The 19432-nt window shown below is 47.9% G+C and overlaps 1 pseudogene; it reads right to left on the bottom strand.

Annotated features, from left to right (window-relative positions):
- Positions 1–3286: 3286 nt before the first annotated feature.
- LOC135507101 (E3 ubiquitin-protein ligase DTX1-like) overlaps positions 3287–19432 on the bottom strand; it is a 49753-nt pseudogene continuing 33607 nt past the window's right edge.

The raw sequence follows: 19432 nt of genomic DNA, 5'->3' as shown, positions 1-19432 counted from the left end.
TTTATGAATCGGTTCACAATATGAAATGGTAAAGTTACTGTTTGTTTAATGTCATGCAGAAATCATTTTCAAAGCTACATGGAACCTATGGGCCCCATCCCAAAAACAAGCCCTGGCCTTTGTATATCTAACGCAAAGAACACTGGTAATAATGCCAGCAGCAAAACAAGAGTCTCATGCTCTACCGACTGAGCTAGCCAGGCTTTTGCCTGATCTGATCTAAATTTATAATCAATTCATATTGGGGATCTTAATAAAATAGAAAAAAAAACGAAATATTGTTAGTTTTTTTTTTACTTCACTATACGTAATGCTCGATAGACTGTTCCTGGTGGAATGGGAGTGTAAATCCAGCAATAGGTCATAGGGGGCGTGCGTGCACATTGGATTAACTTGGATTATCCATCACAAGTTCCATTGTTAGATGTTGCCACAAAATGTATTAGACAAAAGTATTTTGTATCTACATAATTGTTGTAGCTCATATATAACCAGTCAGTTGTTTTTGTCAGCTATTTGCAATAGTAGGCTCTCTGGAACTAATGTCAGCTACTTTAGCTAGCCACAGCTTGACATCTGACCTCCGGCCTGCTGCTAGTTAGATACTGTATCGATCAACCACGTTAACTCCACTATTTCGCAATAAAGTACCAGGGCTTGATATGGCGACAACTACATTGCAATACACAGTAAATATATTAGATCTATTTTGAGCGTCATACCGTGAAAGTAAAGAGGTCAACTTCTAGGTTTAAAAGACATTCGGCAGTTGAACGCGAGGCTTTGAGCGGGAGTTCAGACATGGAGCGAAGTAGAAGAACGATCCACTTTCAGTTTTGGGCTGCAGCCAGTTCATAACCTACTGTGGCAAATAGAGGGGTTCTCTGTCTGATCAAACCAGTAACCTACTGTGGCAAATAGAGGGGTTCTCTGTCTGATCAAACCAGTAACCTACTGTGGCAAATAGAGGGGTTCTCTGTCTGATCAAACCAGTAACCTACTGTGGCAAATAGAGGGGTTCTCTGTCTGATCAAACCAGTAACCTACTGTGGCAAATAGAGGGGTTCTCTGTCTGATCAAACCAGTAACCTACTGTGGCAAATAGAGGGGTTCTCTGTCTGATCAAACCAGTAACCTACTGTGGCAAATAGAGGGGTTCTCTGTCTGATCAAACCAGTAACCTACTGTAGCAAATAGAGGGGTTCTCTGTCTGATCAAACCAGTAACCTACTGTGGCAAATAGAGGGGTTCTCTGTCTGATCAAACCAGTAACCTACTGTGGCAAATAGAGGGGTTCTCTGTCTGATCAAACCAGTAACCTACTGTGGCAAATAGAGGGGTTCTCTGTCTGATCAAACCAGTAACCTACTGTGGCAAATAGAGGGGTTCTCTGTCTGATCAAACCAGTAACCTACTGTGGCAAATAGAGGGGTTCTCTGTCTGATCAAACCAGTAACCTACTGTGGCAAATAGAGGGGTTCTCTGTCTGATCAAACCAGTAACCTACTGTGGCAAATAGAGGGGTTCTCTGTCTGATCAAACCAGTGGTCAGTCAGCTTATATTTCAGAACAGGAAATCAAAAAAAAAACAACAACTCTTCATTCGATTCTTTATTTGTATTAATCATTCGTATTCCAGCAATTGTTTTTGGTGTACGTACATATTTTTTTAATGCATCACTTTTTATTCACTACACCCAGCACCCTTCTCAAACTCAGAATGAGGTAAAACACCTCTCATGTTCCCCTAAACGAACAATTGGACAATGATGAAGGGATGCTGTGTGAAGACTGTACACATCAAAAGACACGTAAGGTTGTATTCGAGGATGAACAACTGGGTCATCTGAATGGGGAAAGGGGACATAGGGAAGGGGTGGCAAACCCTCCCTCTGAAAGGCTTGGGGTGCAGGCTTATGTTCCAGCCCTGCTATACCACACCTGATTCCGCTAATCAAGGTTCCCTGATGAGCAGAATGTTAGTAGATTGAGATGGGTTGGGCCTAGACCAGCATTTCCCAAACTTGAGACCCCAAGGGGTGCACGTTTTGGTTTTCTCCCTAGCCCCAGCTAACACAGTCCAATAAACCGCAAATAATCCATCTTCAGTTTACATCGCAATTAGCTTAATCAGCTGTGTTTGGGAGGGATGGTCCCAGAGGACTGGAGTTACCCATCCCTGCCCTGTGGAGTGATCGATAGAGAAGCAGAATTCAGTTCAGGATGAGTCGTCAGGCAATGGGAAAGCAGAGCTGGAACAAAAGCCTCCACCTGCGGTAGGTCTCCAGGAGGAGGGAAGGCCGCCCTTAGTGGCTTGGTGGAAAAGTACATTACATTATAGTCAGAAAAAGTCTACCTTCAAATTCCTTTTCACAATGAAAATACACTTAGTATACAGATCTTCTGTACACCGTGGATAAAAGAAAAGTACTATCTGTTGTCAACTCAACCGTAAGAAAGATTTGACCCAAAAAATGACAAACAGACACTAACAACGCTTACGTACAAAATGAGAAAGAGCTGGATATACCATTTGATTAAGACAACTGTTAACTTTTTTAATTTAAATAATAATAATAAAGTGTTAACAGACAATTTAAAAGAAAGAAAGAACAGAAAAGTGGATCATGATATTAATGGGGTAAAAACGACCAAGTGTGCTGTTTAGTAACAGAATCAAACCTCAAAACACGTTGATGGACAAACAGTACACATTAAAACGCATGTCATGTATAAAGGCATGCATATGTTATATGCATGAGCTCACACACACACACACACACACACACATCCTTATAAATAGGTCCTTCATAGACCCAACTCTGAGACTGGACAGGCGTAGTGGCTGGTGATGCACAGGGTCTCCATAAGGAACAAGACCAAAGACACTGTTTGCCGGCAGGAGGTAGACGCCTTCTAACGACATTCTACACAAGAATGGCATTACACTGCCCACCCAATCAGTTGCATTGAAGCCAATCCAGCCAATGGAGGCAGACATTTTGTACATCCGTTACAGTGTGGATATGCTACGGATGTTGTTTGTTTAATAGTGAGGTATTTATTGGTTTTAGTCTGGTCATTAATGCAATGATAAAACTCAATTCTTCTTCACAGGCTATTATGTTCCTTCTTGGACTCCCTCCTCACCCACCAACACACCACAACCTGTCCAATCTTTAAGTTCTGGGTTCCTGGTGTCTTCTCCCCTGGTTTCAAACACTGGCGGCTCATATCATGGCCCATTTCTCAAGTGCGTCTTCCCAGGGAATCTCAAATGCTCGTCTCCTTTATAAAAGTAAGCAGCACTCGATTTATTGACATGTCCCCCTTTCCATACATACAACGGGTACATACAGTACAAACAGCAAAACATCGGTTCAGAATCAACAACTATCTGAATTGTAAAGGAAGGGAAAGAAGTCATTCCCAGTACCCATCAAGGTTGTTTTATGGGTAGTACCATATATATCTTCTGGGCTAACTGTCATCGCATCATAACATACAACATCCACGACTTCAAATCATTCAGAGTATAAAATACCATTTTGAAATATATGCAAAGAGGAATGACGCATGGAATGATGTTACATGAAGACAATAACGACAATGCATTCATTATACAAATATAAGCGAAGTATCATTATAAAAAGAAATGTGTGATTTGTTTGTTTTTTTCGTCACATTCAGTGTTTTGAATGTATTTTCAGTAGAGTGGCCACTAGGTGGCGTCTGACTACACATATAAACAGTCACAACGGGCACAAGCTACTTGATAATCAAACTCAAGCAGGTGGTTACTATAGGCACGTCTGTCTGTCTCTCTCCGTCTCTGTCTCTGTCTCCCTCCCCCTCTTTTCTTTCTCACTCTCTTCCTGTGTCTCTGCTAAAGTAGTACCATTTCTAAGTTAATTTACCCTACTCCTATTTAATACTAGCTACATTCTCTTGCCATCTTCTCTCTCGTTAGCTCACTCTATTCTCTTCCTCCTTTCTTAATACCCTTCCCCCTCCCTTTCACATCTCTCAATCTTTGTCCTTTCTCTCCCTCAGTCTCTTGATCTCTTCTATCCTTTTCTCTCTCTCCCTCTCTCTCTCTCTCTCTCTTTTAGTAGTGTAAATTAGTTAGTAAATAACTTGGTACCGCCTCTCAACTCTTAGTCATTTATTTAGCTAGTACCTAACTATACCAGTGTAGTCATCATTTTGACCACAGTCAAATCTAAACAAAGCCTGAGCCTATTTCTCTCTCTTGTTCCCTCGCTCCTGTGCCATCACTCAAACAAACACCCTAACACTCCGCTGTGTGCTTGTATGATTTCCCAAACCTCTAGGACCCTCCAATCAATCAGCATCTTCAGAGAATCTTCCAAAGTGTAATTGGACCTTTCCCCTCTACACCAAACCGCCACCCCATTTAAGTGCTGGTAGAGTCTGAATTAATTAATCGTCCTGTCTCCTCCTCTTCCTCCTATCATTGCTCCTCTTCCTCGGTGATGCCCTGTGCTTTCAGTTCATCCAGGACGTTGTCTAGGTGGCTAGGGTCGGGGTAGCCGTGGCCCGTGAGGTTGGAGCCAAATTCCGTCTTGTGGTGCACCTCGTTCCAGATGACCGTGTCCAACTCGCCTGTGGTGCTGGACGTGCCCACCGAGAAGACCAGGCGCCGGTCCCACGCGGTCAGCAGGAGTCTGAGTACCTGGGGGAGAGAGAGAGCGAGGATGTGGAGGGAGAGGAGGTGGAGGGAGAGAGAGAGGACATGGAGGGAGAGGTGGAGGGAGAGGACATGGAGAGAGAGAAGGTGGAGGGAGAGAAGGTAGAGGGAGAGGAGGTGGAGGGAGAGGACGTGGAGAGAGAGACGGTGGAGGGAGAGAGGGAGAGAAGGTAGAGGAAGAGGAGGTGGAGGGAGAGGAGGTGGAGAGAAAGAAGGTAGAGGGAGAGAAGGTAGAGGGAGAGGAGGTGGAGGGAGAGGAGGTGGAGAGAAAGAAGGTAGAGGGAGAGAAGGTAGAGGGAGAGAAGGTAGAGGGAGAGAAGGTGGAGGGAGAGAAGGTGGAGGGAGAGAAGGTGGAGGGAGAGAAGGTAGAGGGAGAGAAGGTGGAGGGAGGGAGAGAAGGTGGAGGGAGAGAAGGGAGAGGAGGTGGAGGGAGAGAAGGTGGAGGGAGGGAGAGAAGGTGGAGGGAGAGGACGTGGAGGGAGAGAAGGTAGAGGGAGAGAAGGTAGAGGGAGAGAAGGTGGAGGGAGAGAAGGTGGAGGGAGAGAAGGTAGAGGGAGAGAAGGTAGAGGGAGAGAAGGTGGAGGGAGGGAGAGAAGGTGGAGGGAGAGAAGGTGGAGGGAGAGAAGGGAGAGGAGGTGGGGGGAAAAGGAGGTGAGATGGTTAGAGAGGGATTCATAATTTTAACTTTGAGTTCCCTCGATACAACTTCAAGGGAAAACGTCACGGGTTTATAAAGGACAAAGATTGGGCTAAAATCCAGAAAGCTTTGATTTGTACTGGACAACAGTATCTGCTACAATGGAATATGTCAAAGCGTAGGTTCTTACCTTGCGTCCCTTCTCGCTGTCTGGAAGGTAGCAGTGACGCGGGAACCCTCTGGCTGTAAAGGGCTTGCCTGGGTTGGGGTGCTCTGGGCCCTGGATGCCAGGCAGGACGTTGTAGATGATGCGGATGGTCTTGCAGTCGTGGTGGCCAGGCAGCGAGTGGGGGATGACGTGGTACTCCATTTTCCCGGGCGGCTGGTTGCCCGTCTTCACGCCGTAGATGGTTTTGCAGGTAGGACACTGCAGGCTGCCATCTTTGTTGCCGTTGTTGTACATGGCCACCAGGCACTGGAGGTGGTACTGGTGCCCACACTGGGCCAGGCGACCTATGAAGTCACCACCCTTGTAGCCTGACGCCCCCCCGAGGGCCTCCATACAGATGGTACAGTTCTGAGGAGAGGAGAAGAGGAGAGGAGAAAAGGAGAAGATAGGAGGGATCCTTTAGCCAACCTGTAAGTACTTAGCTATCCAAAATAGGAAAAGCACCCACACAGCTGAGTCAGCCTGGTGCAGGTGAGTGGGAATCATTCAATAAAATTCTTGAAAGCGCCGATGAAGGCTAGCTGGCCAATAGGTAATGTTAATCAATGAAAGTGTTACAGGCCAGAGCAGCGTGCAGGTCTTTCTTTAAATATGTACTTGGCTATCCACATTTCCTTTCACAGATAATGTGTTGTGATGATAATGGACGCGTCCCAAATGACACCCTATGGGCCCTGGTGAAACGTATGGCACTTTATAGGGCATAGGGTGTCCTTTCAAACCAATGACTGGAGAGAACAGGTCTCACCTCCTCTGGTGCTATCCTGACTTTCTGAAGATACTGCTTCACCACCTCCTCGGTTGTCTTACCTGGAGAGAGGAGAGACAGGAGGAGAGAGAGAAGAGAGAAAAAAGAGAGAAAACATAAAGGAGAGAGAGGAGGAGAGAGAGAAGGAGAGAAAACATAAGGAGAGAAAGGAGGAGAGAGAGAAGGAGAGAGAGAAGGAGAGAGAAAACATGAGGAGAGACAGGAGGAGAGAGAGAAGGAGAGAAAGGAGAGAAAACATAAGGAGAGAAAGGAGGAGAGAGAGAAGGAGAGAGAAAACATAAGGAGAGAGAGGAGGAGAGAGAGAAGGGGAGAGAAAACATAAGGAGAGAGAGGGGGAGAGAGAGAAGGAGAGAGAAAACATAAGGAGAGAGAAGAGGAGAGAGAGAAGGAGAAAGAAAACATAAGGAGAGAGAGGAGGAGAGAGAGAAGGAGAGAGAAAACATAAGGAGAGAGAGGAGGAGAGAGAGAAGGAGAGAGAAAACATAAGGAGAGACAGGAGGAGAGAGAGAAGGAGAGAGAAAACATAAGGAGAGAGAGGAGGAGAGAGAGAAGGAGAGAGAAAACATAAGGAGAGACAGGAGGAGAGAGAGAAGGAGAGAGAAAACATAAGGAGAGAGAGGGGGAGAGAGAGAAGGAGAGAGAAAACATAAGGAGAGAGAAGAGAGGAGAGAGAGAAGGAGAGAGAAAACATAAGGAGAGAGAGGGGGAGAGAGAGGAGAGAGAAAACATAAGGAGAGAGAGGAAGAGAGAGAGGAGAGAGAAAACATAAGGAGAGAGAGGAGGAGAGAGGAGAGAGAAAACATAAGGAGAGAGAGGAGGAGAGAGAGGAGGAGAGAGAGAGGAGAGAGAAAACATAAGGAGAGAGAGGAGGAGAGAGAGAAGGAGAGAGAAAACATAAGGAGAGAGAGGGGGAGAGAGAGAAGGAGAGAGAAAACATAAAGAGAGAGAAGAGGAGAGAGAGAAGGAGAAAGAAAACATAAGGAGAGAGAGGAGGAGAGAGAGAAGGAGAGAGAAAACATAAGGAGAGAGAGGAGGAGAGAGAGAAGGAGAGAGAAAACATAAGGAGAGACAGGAGGAGAGAGAGAAGGAGAGAGAAAACATAAGGAGAGAGAGGAGAGAGAGAGAAAGGAGAGAAAACATAAGGAGAGAGAAGAGGAGAGAGAGAAGGAGAAAGAAAACATAAGGAGAGAGAGGAGGAGAGAGAGAAGGAGAGAGAAAACATAAGGAGAGAGAGGAGGAGAGAGAGAAGGAGAGAGAAAACATAAGGAGAGACAGGAGGAGAGAGAGAAGGAGAGAGAAAACATAAGGAGAGAGAGGGGGAGAGAGAGAAGGGGAGAGAAAACATAAGGAGAGAGAAGAGGAGAGAGAGAAGGAGAGAGAAAACATAAGGAGAGAGAGGGGGAGAGAGAGAAGGAGAGAGAAAACATAAGGAGAGAGAAGAGGAGAGAGAGAAGGGGAGAGAAAACATAAGGAGAGAGAGGGGGAGAGAGAGAAGGGGAGAGAAAACATAAGGAGAGAGAGGGGGAGAGAGAGAAGGAGAGAGAAAACATAAGGAGAGAGAGGGGGAGAGAGAGAAGGGGAGAGAAAACATAAGGAGAGAGAGGGGGAGAGAGAGAAGGAGAGAGAAAACATAAGGAGAGAGAGGGGGAGAGAGAGAAGGGGAGAGAAAACATAAGGAGAGAGAGGAGGAGAGAGAGAAGGAGAGAGAAAACATAAGGAGAGAGAGGAGGAGAGAGAGAAGGAGAGAGAAAACATAAGGAGAGAGAAGAGGAGAGAGAGAAGGGGAGAGAAAACATAAGGAGAGAGAAGAGGAGAGAGAGAAGGAGAAAGAAAACATAAGGAGAGAGAGGGGGAGAGAGAGAAGGAGAGAGAAAACATAAGGAGAGAGAGGAAGAGAGAGAGGAGAGAGAAAACATAAGGAGAGAGAGGAGGAGAGAGAGGAGAGAGAAAACATAAGGAGAGAGAGGAGGAGAGAGAGGAGGAGAGAGAGAGGAGAGAGAAAACAAGGAGAGAGAGGAGGAGAGAGAGAAGGAGAGAGAAAACATAAGGAGAGAGAGGGGGAGAGAGAGAAGGAGAGAGAAAACATAAGGAGAGAGAAGAGGAGAGAGAGAAGGAGAAAGAAAACATAAGGAGAGAGAGGGGAGAGAGAGGAGAGAGAAAACATAAGGAGAGAGGAAGAGAGAGAGGAGAGAGAAAACATAAGGAGAGAGAGGAGGAGAGAGAGAGGAGAGAGAAAACATAAGGAGAGAGAGAGGAGGAGAGAGAGGAGAGAGAGAGAGGAGAGAGAAAACATAAGGAGAGAGAGGAGGAGAGAGAGAAGGAGAGAGAAAACATAAGGAGAGAGAGGAGGAGAGAGAAGGAGAGAAAGGAGAGAGAAAACATAAGGAGAGAGAGGAGGAGAGAGAAGGAGAGAAAGGAGAGAGAAAACATAAGGAGAGAGAGGAGGAGAGAGAGAAGGAGAGAAAGGAGAGAGAAAACATAAGGAGAGACAGGAGGAGAGACAGAAGGAGAGAGAACATATGAGTGTGTAGAGCAAAAATCTTCCACACAATGTAATGAATTTGTGTATAGGGGTGTCTGTGTGTGTGACTGTGTGTGTGTGTGTGTATAGGTCTATATATTAGTGCTGGTTTTATAGTGTGTCCTAATGTACCTTTGCGGGCCTGTTTCTTGGTGGTCTTGCGGCAGCAGTGACCCAGGCCGGGGACGGGCTTGATGTCCCTCTTGCTGACGGGCGGGGGGTGCAGCACCAGTTTGGGTGGGCGGGTGAGACACACAGGGAACCCTGCAGCGCTCATCAGGATCCCCGTGATACCGGCCAGCGCTGGGTGGACCGGGCTGTTCCCACTGAGGTTCTTCACTGGGACAGTGGGCACTCTGAAACACACCGGGAACCAGATGCTGGTTACACACTAGCATCTCACCAAACATATGCCTGGGAAGACTCTGGGAGTTGCAGCGCTGACCTAGGATCAGCTGTTACAGGACTTGCACTAAACAAACCCTCCCTGACACTAACAGACAGAAATACAGCAGGCTTACTGCTGACCCCCACACAGGGTTGGGACGAGCCTAGTCCGTGTGATTACAAGACGTTAACCAAGCCACCTACAGTATAGACAGGTAGAGGAGTCTGTCCCAAATGGCACCCCACCATAGATAGCACACTAAAAGTAGTGTGTAGGGAATAGGGTGCCATTTGGGAAGCAGTCGTTCAGGAGGTGTACACGGGCCAGCTGTAATCTCTATTGGCAACAACACCTCACCTACTACGACCAGCTGCTGCATGTGACCAATTAAACAAATATCCAGGAGCCAATGACCTGTATGTGTGTGCCCATAAAATTTGAATAATCTATTTCTATTTCTATGTGTGGCTGTGTGTGTGTGTATGTGTGTGTGTGTGTGGCCCACTGGCCAGTCTCCTGATCTGGGTCAAAGACTCATACCATAGATGGTACTGCCAGATATCCTCTGTCTAGCCTGTACGTTTCAGAGAACACGGGTTGGGTCTAAGTGGCGCCCTATTCCCTACACAGCGAGCTACGCCTGACCAGAGCTCACGTAGGATGCCTCCAGCTATATACGGCTCTGTTGGTGTCAGTCAAACAATCCTATGTTGTTTGTGCTTTGACATATTTCTGGATGATTCTAGAACGCGCCAATAGCAACTCTACCATTCTAGAGTCCAGGTAGAACGCCTGTGTCATTCACACCAAAGATATTGTACTATACTCTAGCTCCCCAGTTCGTCTACTTTTACCACAGACAACACAGCTTTTGAGTGTCAACGATATCGGAGCAGATAGATAAGATATGACGATCTGCGTTGTCCTTGGGTATCCTACATTGTCGATAAAATCAGCAGCAGTTCACACACACACACACACACACACACACACACACACACACACACACACACACACACACACACACACACACACACACACACACACACACACACACACACACACAGTTATTCCTAGGGATGGATACTCACATTAAGGACGTGAGGATTGTCATTCTCCCACAGAGGTCAGTCCCAGCACAATCAATTAAGTAATAAACTACAAGAAAACGAGTCACGGAGGAATCGATTTCCTTTCTCTTCACCGGGGGAACAGAGAACCACTAGGGATGTGTCAATTAGAAGTTGAAGAAGAGGTTCCACTCCTCTTTACCCCCCCCCTCTCTCTCTCTCTCTCTCTATTTCTTCTCTCTCTCTCACAGCTTGAATCGGCTGCTACGCAAACCTTTATTCTGTCTCTGAGCTGGACTCAGTTTCTGTTCTTTCTCTCTACAGACCTCCTCCTCTCCCTCTGTCCTAGAAGCAGTGTGTGAATCGGACCAAGTGTGTGTGTGTCCTGTCTTATATATGTAATCCGTGAGTTTCCATCTGCTGGCCAGTGACCTCAGAGAGAGGAGACGTCACAGAACTGACAGTGAGCATCACATCACACACCCAGGATCATGGATTACCTTCACCACGTCACCGGCTCTATTGACTAATACCACCCTGACTAACCACTTACGGAAACACACACACACACACACACACACACACACACACACACACACACACACACACACACACACACACACACACACACACACACACACACACACACACACACACACACACACACACACACACTCACACTCACACACACACGCACACACAACTGGGAAATCTCCAATAATGAACAACAAACTTGACCACAACACAACCCAGTCTTGACACGACTTGGCCTGGTCTTTTAAATGACTAGTAATATATTAACTACAGAGCTTCCCATGTGTAAACGGTACTGTACAGGCTACACCACAGCAGAGTTGTGGAAATGAGTCTAACTAACCATGTTACATCTCCCCTCGACGGGGGGGGGTGTCATTTAGAATGGGCAAATATGATCAAAAACAATAGTTTTTCCCCCTGCGCTGTTCCTCCTGCGCTGTTCCTCCTGCGCTGTTCCTCCTGCGCTGCCACGCATCACAAACAGGGTTTGTTGTTCGTTTTGTTGCTTCCCGACATGCAATTAGTCAGTTGCTCTGAGAGCTGTGAGTTACTGTCGCTGGTAGCAACCACACGGACACGGCAGGAGGGCTGAGCTTGGGAGCTTTGTTCCTCGTGTTGTGACCCACCAAAGCTAAGACATCATTGCTTTTGTGTGACCTTTCAAATAGGCAACTACACTGCATGTTTACATACTGTGCATACTATTTAGCGATGGTAGTATAGTAATAATAGTTATTGATGGTATGTAGTGATGGTAGTATAGTAATAATAGTTATAGATGGTATGTAGTGATGGTAGTATAGTAATAATAGTTATAGATGTATAGTAATATGTAGTGATGGTAGTATAGTAATAATAGTTGTAGATGGTATGTAGTGATGGTAGTATAGTAATAATAGTTATAGATGGTATGTAGTTACCACAGTACAGTAATAAAGTTATAGATGGTATGTAGTGACAGCAGTATAGTAATAATAGTTATAGATGGTAACCAGTCAGTCGTATAGTAATAATAGTTATAGTAACACTATAGATATACATGGTATGTAGTGATCTCTAGTAATAATAGTTATAGATTAAACTAGTATAGTAATAATAGTTATATGGTACGGGTCCACAAGCCACTACCTAGATGGTACCAGTGATGGTAGTACCTAATAGGTGGTATAGTGAGCCACTACCTAACGGGTGATGGTAGCCACTAATAATAGTTATAGATGGTATGTAGTGATGGTAGTATAGTAATAATAGTTATAGATGGTATGTAGTGAGTAGTACTACCTAACAGGTAGTGATGGTAGTATACTAATAATAGTTATAGATGGTATAATGGTAGTATAGTAGTGAGGTCCACAGCCACTACCTAACATGGGGTCCACCAGCCACTACCTAACAGTTTCCATAAGTCCTCTATTAACCACAGTATAGATGGTATGTAGTGATTAAACAGCCATACCTAACAGGTCCACTATAATAGTTGTAGATGGTATATAGATGGTATGGTCCAGTAAGCCACTAGTTAAGATGGTAACGGGTATAGTAAAATAGTTAAGATGGTCCACCAGCCACTACCTAACGGGTCCACAAGCCACTACCTAACGGGTCCACCAGCCACTACCTAACGGGTCCACAAGCCACTACCTAACGGGTCCACCAGCCACTACCTAACGGGTCCACCAGCCACTACCTAACGGGTCCACAAGCCACTACCTAAGGGGTCCACCAAGCCACTACCTAACGGGTCCACAAGCCACTACCTAACGGGTCCACAAGCCACTACCTAACGGGTCCACCAGCCACTACCTAACGGGTCCACCAGCCACTACCTAACGGGTCCACAAGCCACTACCTAACAGGTCCACCAGCCACTACCTAACGGGTCCACACCAGCCACTACCTAACGGGTCCACCAGCCACTACCTAACGGGTCCACCAGCCACTACCTCCAAGCCGGGTCCACCAGCCACTACCTAACGGGTCCACCAGCCACTACCTAACGGGTCCACCAGCCACTACCTAACGGGTCCACAAGCCACTACCTAACGGGTCCACCAGCCACTACCTAACGGGTCCACCAGCCACTACCTAACGGGTCCACCAGCCACTACCTAACGGGTCCACCAGCCACTACCTAACAGGTCCACCAGCCACTACCTAACGGGTCCACCAGCCACTACCTAACAGGTCCACCAGCCACTACCTAAGGGGTCCACCAGCCACTACCTAACGGGTCCACCAGCCACTACCTAACGGGTCCACAAGGGTCCACCAGCCACTACCTAACGGGTCCACCAGCCACTACCTAACGGGTCCACCAGCCACTACCCTAACCTAAGGTCCACCAGCCACTACCTAAGGGGTCCACCAGCCACTACCTAACGGGTCCACCAGCCACTACCTAAGGGGTCCACCAGCCACTACCTAAGGGGTCCACCAGCCACGGGTCCACCAGCCACTACCTAACGGGTCCACCAGCCACTACCTAAGGGGTCCACCAGCCACTACCTAAGGGGTCGACCAGCCACTACCTAACGGGTCCACCAGCCACTACCTAACGGGTCCACCAGCCACTACCTAACAGGTCCACCAGCCACTACCTAACGGGTCCACCAGCCACTACCTAACAGGTCCACCAGCCACTACCTCCACCAGCCAACAGGTCCACCAGCCACTACCTAACGGGTCCACCAGCCACTACCTAACGGGTCCACCAGCCACTACCTAACAGGTCCACCAGCCACTACTAAGGGGTAACTACCTAACGGGTCCACCAGCCACTACCTAACAGGTCCACCAGCCACTACCTAACGGGTCCACCAGCCACTACCTAACGGGTCCACCAGCCACTACCTAACAGGTCCACCAGCCACTACCTAACAGGTCCACCAGCCACTACCTAAGGTCCACCAGGGTCCACCAGCCACTACCTAACGGGTCCACCAGCCACTACCTAACAGGTCCACCAGCCACTACCTAACGGGTCCACCAGCCACTACCTAACGGGTCCACCAGCCACTACCTAACGGGTCCACCAGCCACTACCTAACAGGTCCACCAGCCACTACCTAACAGGTCCACTAACAGTCCACCAGCCACTACCTAACGGGTCCACCAGCCACTACCTAACGGGTCCACCAGCCACTACCTAACGGGGTCCACCAGCCACTACCTAACGGGTCCACCAGCCACTACCTAACGGGTCCACCAGCCACTACCTAACGGGTCCACCAGCCACTACCTAACAGGTCCACCAGCCACTACCTAACAGGTCCACCAGCCACTACCTAACGGGTCCACCAGCCACTACCTAACGGGTCCACCAGCCACTACCCGGGTCCACAAGCCACTACCTAAGGTCCACCAGCCACTACCTCACCAGCCAACTAAGGGGTCCACCAGCCACTACCTAACGGGTCCACCAGCCACTACCTAAGGGGTCCACCAGCCACTACCTAAGGGGTCCACCAGCCACTACCTAGGGGTCCACCAGCCACTACCAGGGCCACTACCTAACGGGTCCACCAGCCACTACCTAACGGGTCCACCAGCCACTACTAAGGGTCCACCAGCCACTACCTAAGGGGTCCACCAGCCACTACCTAACGGGTCCACCAGCCACTACCTAACGTGTCCACCAGCCACTACCTAAGGGGTCCACCAGCCACTACCTAACGGGTCCACCAGCCACTATCTAAGGGGTCCACCAGCCACTACCTAAGGGGTCCACCAGCCACTACCTAAGGGGTCCACAAGCCACTACCTAAAGGTCTAAGGGGTCCCAGCCACTAACGGGTCCACCAGCCACTACCTAACGGGTCCACCAGCCACTACCTAACGGGTCCACCAGCCACTAGCCACTAACGGGTCCACCAGCCACTACCTAACAGGTCCACCAGCCACTACCTAACAGGTCCACCAGCCACTACCTAACTAAGGTCCACCAGCCACTACCTAACAGGTCCACCAGCCACTACCTAACAGGTCCACCAGCCACTACCTAACGGGTCCACCAGCCACTACCTAACGGGTCCACCAGCCACTACCTAACAGGTCCACCAGACCACTACCTAACAGGTCCACCAGCCACTACCTAACGGGTCCACCAGCCACTACCTAACGGGTCCCAGCCACTACCTAACGGGCCACTACCTAACAGGTCCACAAGCCACTACCTAACGGGTCCACCAGCCACTACCTAACGGGTCCACCAGCCACTACCTACGGGTCCACCAGCCACTACCTAACTAACGGGTCCACCAGCCACTACCTAACTGGTAACCTAACGGGTCCACCAGCCACTACCTAACGGGTCCACCAGCCACTACCCAGGTCCACCAGCCACTACCTAACGGGTCCACCAGCCACTACCTAAGCCACTACCTAACGGGTCCACCAGCCACTACCTAACGGGTCCACAAGCCACTACCTAACGGGTCCACCAGCCACTACCTAAGGGGTCCACCAGCCACTACCTAACGGGTCCACAAGTCCACCACTACCTAACGGGTCCACCAGCCACTAAGGGGTCCACCAGCCACTACCTAACGGGTCCACCAGCCACTACCTAAGGGGTACCAGGGGTCCACCAGCCACTACCTAACGGGTCCACCAGCCACTACCTAACGGGTCCACAAGCCACTACCTAAGGGGTCCACCAGCCACTACCTAACGGGTCCACCAGCCACTACCTAACGGGTCCACCAGCCACTACCTAACGGGTCCACCAGCCACTACCTAACGGGTCCACCAGCCACTACCTAACGGGTCCACCAGCCACTACCTAACAGGTCCACAAGCCACTACCTAAGAGGTCCACAGGAGGCCACTAGACCTAAGGGGACAGCCACTACCTAAGGAGCCACTACCTAAGTCCACAAGCCACTACTAAGGAAGACAGGAGTCCACAGGAGACAGACAGACAGGAGGACAGTGAAAGGGACTGGTGCCACTACCAGGTGACTGTCATCATCATCATCTGTAGCTTCCGGTTACCAGGGTTCTGCCACTTAACAAGCTTCAAGTTGGAGCTCCAAGAGGCCACTACCTTTGGTTAAGCCACCCCTGCAGGTGTCACAGTCACTGAGTGAGTGACTCACTGTGTGTGTGTGTGTGTGTGTGTGTGTGTGTGTGTGTGTGTGTGTGTGTGTGTGTGTGTGTGTGTGTGTGTGTGTGTGTGTGTGTGTGTGTGTGTGTGTGTGTGTGTGTCGCCAGGGACCTCACGATACAATATCATCATGATACCATATGTATTACAATTCTCACGATTCTAAATGTATTTCGATTCGCTACTGTGATTTCATTGCAATTGGATGTTCCAAACATATTGCTCACGTCATGTCTGCTGCAGAGGGACAAGAGGGAGCCATGAGAACATGACTTTTAATCAGTCATGGAAATGAAAGTGATGAAAACCAAATGTCTCCCTATTGAAACAGATGGAGAACAAGCTCTGAAGGAAGGACACTGGAGTTGAGGCAGCTGGCGCTGAAATAAGACTGCGAGGGCTTCCTGCCAGTGGTCCACTGCAGCGGTCTAACGGCACTGCATCGCAGTGCTGGAGTGCGGGTCACCACAGACCCGGGTTTGATCCCAGGCTGTATTACAAGCGACCGTGATCGGGAGGTCCCACAGCGACTGTGGGTATTTAAGAAGGGTGGTTAGGTGGGTCATGCTTCAGAGCACACATGACTCCACCTTCGCCTCCCGAGCCTGTTGGGGACCATTACAGCAATGAGACAAGATCAGAATTGGGGGTAAAATGCATGTGTTCAAACTTGCGATATTGTCAAAACAACAAGACACGATATATCGTCAAAAATGATATAATATCCCCATATGTTACTGTATAGATTTTTTCAGAAAGAACCCTTTGGTGGTGAAAAAAGTTCCACTTGGAACCCCCAAAAAATGTTTTTCAGGGGGTTCTCCTATGGGGACAGTTGAACAACCCTTATGGGGCTAAGAGTTTACAGTAGATCCAGTCTGACCTCAAGTCAGTGTTGTTGACAACCACACACACACAGGGGTCATGTTAAGTGCTGAATGGCCCATTAGACCGATGACCAGAGCTGAGCTGAATGAAGATGGAGACAGGACCCAGTCAGTGAGGTTATTAATACCACAGTAAGGGTACGAGACCGCTGACCGTGCAGAGTGCCGGTTACTGTGAGGTAGAAATGCACTGGGGAGAAGGTTTAGTCTCGTTTGAGCCCCGGCTTATCAATGCATTACAAACACAATTCCCAGCTGTCCTACTGACACACACACTGGAACAATGAGTGAGTCAGAGAGTGAATGACCAGTGTACAACCCTAAACCATGAATGGAAGAAAAGCAAGAGACAGAGACAGAGACAAGCACTCATCATTACACACACAGCAACTAGAGACCATAGGTGTAATCCACCATATATATATATAAATACACTGCTCAAAAAAATAAAGGCAACACTAAAATAACACATCCTAGATCTGAATGAATGACATTTTCTTATTAAATACTTTTTTCTTTACATAGTTGAATGTGCTGACAACAAAATCACACAAAAATTATCAATGGAAATCAAATTTATCAACCCATGGAGGTCTGGATTTGGAGTCACACTCAAAATGAAAGTGGAAAACCACACAACAGGCTGATCCAACTTTGATGTAATGTCCTTAAAACAAGTCAAAATGAGGCTCAGTGAACCTGCTTTCATCTGTGAAGAGTACAGGACAGTGTGAACCTGCTTTCATCTGTGAAGAGTACAGGACGCCACATGATGTATGTGCTCAATTCAGTGGCGAATTTGCCAATCTTGGTGTTCTCTGGCAAATGCCAAATGTCCTGCACGGTTTTGGGCTGTAAGCACAACCCCCACCTGTGGACGTCGGGCTCTCATACCACCCTCATGGAGTCTGTTTCTGACCGTTTGAGCAGACACATGCACATTTGTGGCCTGCTGGAGGTCATTTTGCAGGGCTCTGGCAGTACTCCTCCTGCTCCTCCTTGCACAAAGGCGGAGGTAGCGATCCTGCTGCTGGGTTGTTGCCCTCCTACGGCCTCCTCCACATCTCCTGATGTACTGGCATGTCTCCTGGTAGCGCCTCCATGCTCTGGACACTACGCTGACAGACACAGCAAACCTTCTTGCCACATCTCGCATTGATGTGCCATCCTGGATGAGCTGCACTACCTGAGCCACTTGTGTGGGTTGTAGACTCCGTCTCATGCTACCACTAGAGTGAAAGCACCGCCTGCATTCAAAAGTGACCAAAACATCAGCCAGGAAGCATAGGAACTGAGAAGTGGTCTGTGGTCCCCACCTGTCTCCTTTGTTGGGGGTGTCTTGCTAAATGCCTATAATTTCCACCTGTTGTCTATTCCATTTGCACAACAGCATGTGGAATTTATTGTCAATCAGTGTTGCTTCCTAAGTGGACAGTTTGATTTCACAGAAGTGTGATTGACTTGGAGTTACATTGTGTTGTTTAAGTGTTCCCTTTATTCTTTTGAGCAGTGTATATATATACACCTGACACACCCATGTACCCACTTAGACCAGTGGAGGCTGCTGTGGGGAGGACGGCTCATAACAATGTCCAGAACTGAGCCAACGGAATGGCATGAACACCTGGAAACCATGGAAACCATGTGTTTGATATATTTGATACCATTTCACCTATAGTACATAGGCACAAACACATGGCCTGCTTCACCTACAGTACATAGGCACTAACACATGGCCTGCTTGACCTACAATGCATTAACACATACACACTGGAACAATGAGTGAGCACTAACACATGGCCTGCAACTAGAGACCATAGGTGTAATCCACCATATATATATAAATACACTGCTCAAAAAATAAAGGCAACACTAAAATAACACATCCTAGATCTGAATGAATGACATTTTCTTATTAAATACTTTTTTCTTTACATAGTTGAATGTGCTTCACCTATAGTACATAGGCACTAACACATGGCCTGCTTCACCAAATTTATCAACCCATGGAGGTCTGGATTTCAGTCACACATAGGCACTAACACATGGCCTGCTTCACACACAGGCTGATACAACATAGGCACTAACACATGCTTCACCTAAGCAAATGAGGCTTCACCATAACACATGGCCTGCTTCACCTGTAGCACATAGGCACTAACACATGGCCTGCTTCACCTTGCCAATCTTGGTGTTCTCTAGGCAAACAACATGGCACTGCTTCACCTACAGCACATAGGCACTAACACATGGCCTGCTTCACCTATAGTACATGGCACAAAGTCTGTCACCTAACAGTAGTACATAGGCACAAACACATGGCCTGCTTCACCTACAGCACATAGGCACTAACACATGGCCTGCTTCACCTATAGTACATAGGCACTAACACATTTGACCTTAAAGGCTCAGTGCAGTCAAAACGTGATTTCCATATTTTATTATATACACTGAGTGTACAAAACATTGAGTACGCCTGTTCTTTTAATGACATAGACTGACAAGGTGAATCCAGATGAAAGTTGTGATCCCTTATTAATGTCACTTATTAAATCCACTTCAAATCAGCATAGATGAAG

This window comes from Oncorhynchus masou, chromosome 20, assembly GCF_036934945.1.
Source record: "Oncorhynchus masou masou isolate Uvic2021 chromosome 20, UVic_Omas_1.1, whole genome shotgun sequence".
NCBI classification, from domain to species: domain Eukaryota; kingdom Metazoa; phylum Chordata; class Actinopteri; order Salmoniformes; family Salmonidae; genus Oncorhynchus; species Oncorhynchus masou.
This window is presented reverse-complemented; position numbering and strand designations above follow the sequence as displayed.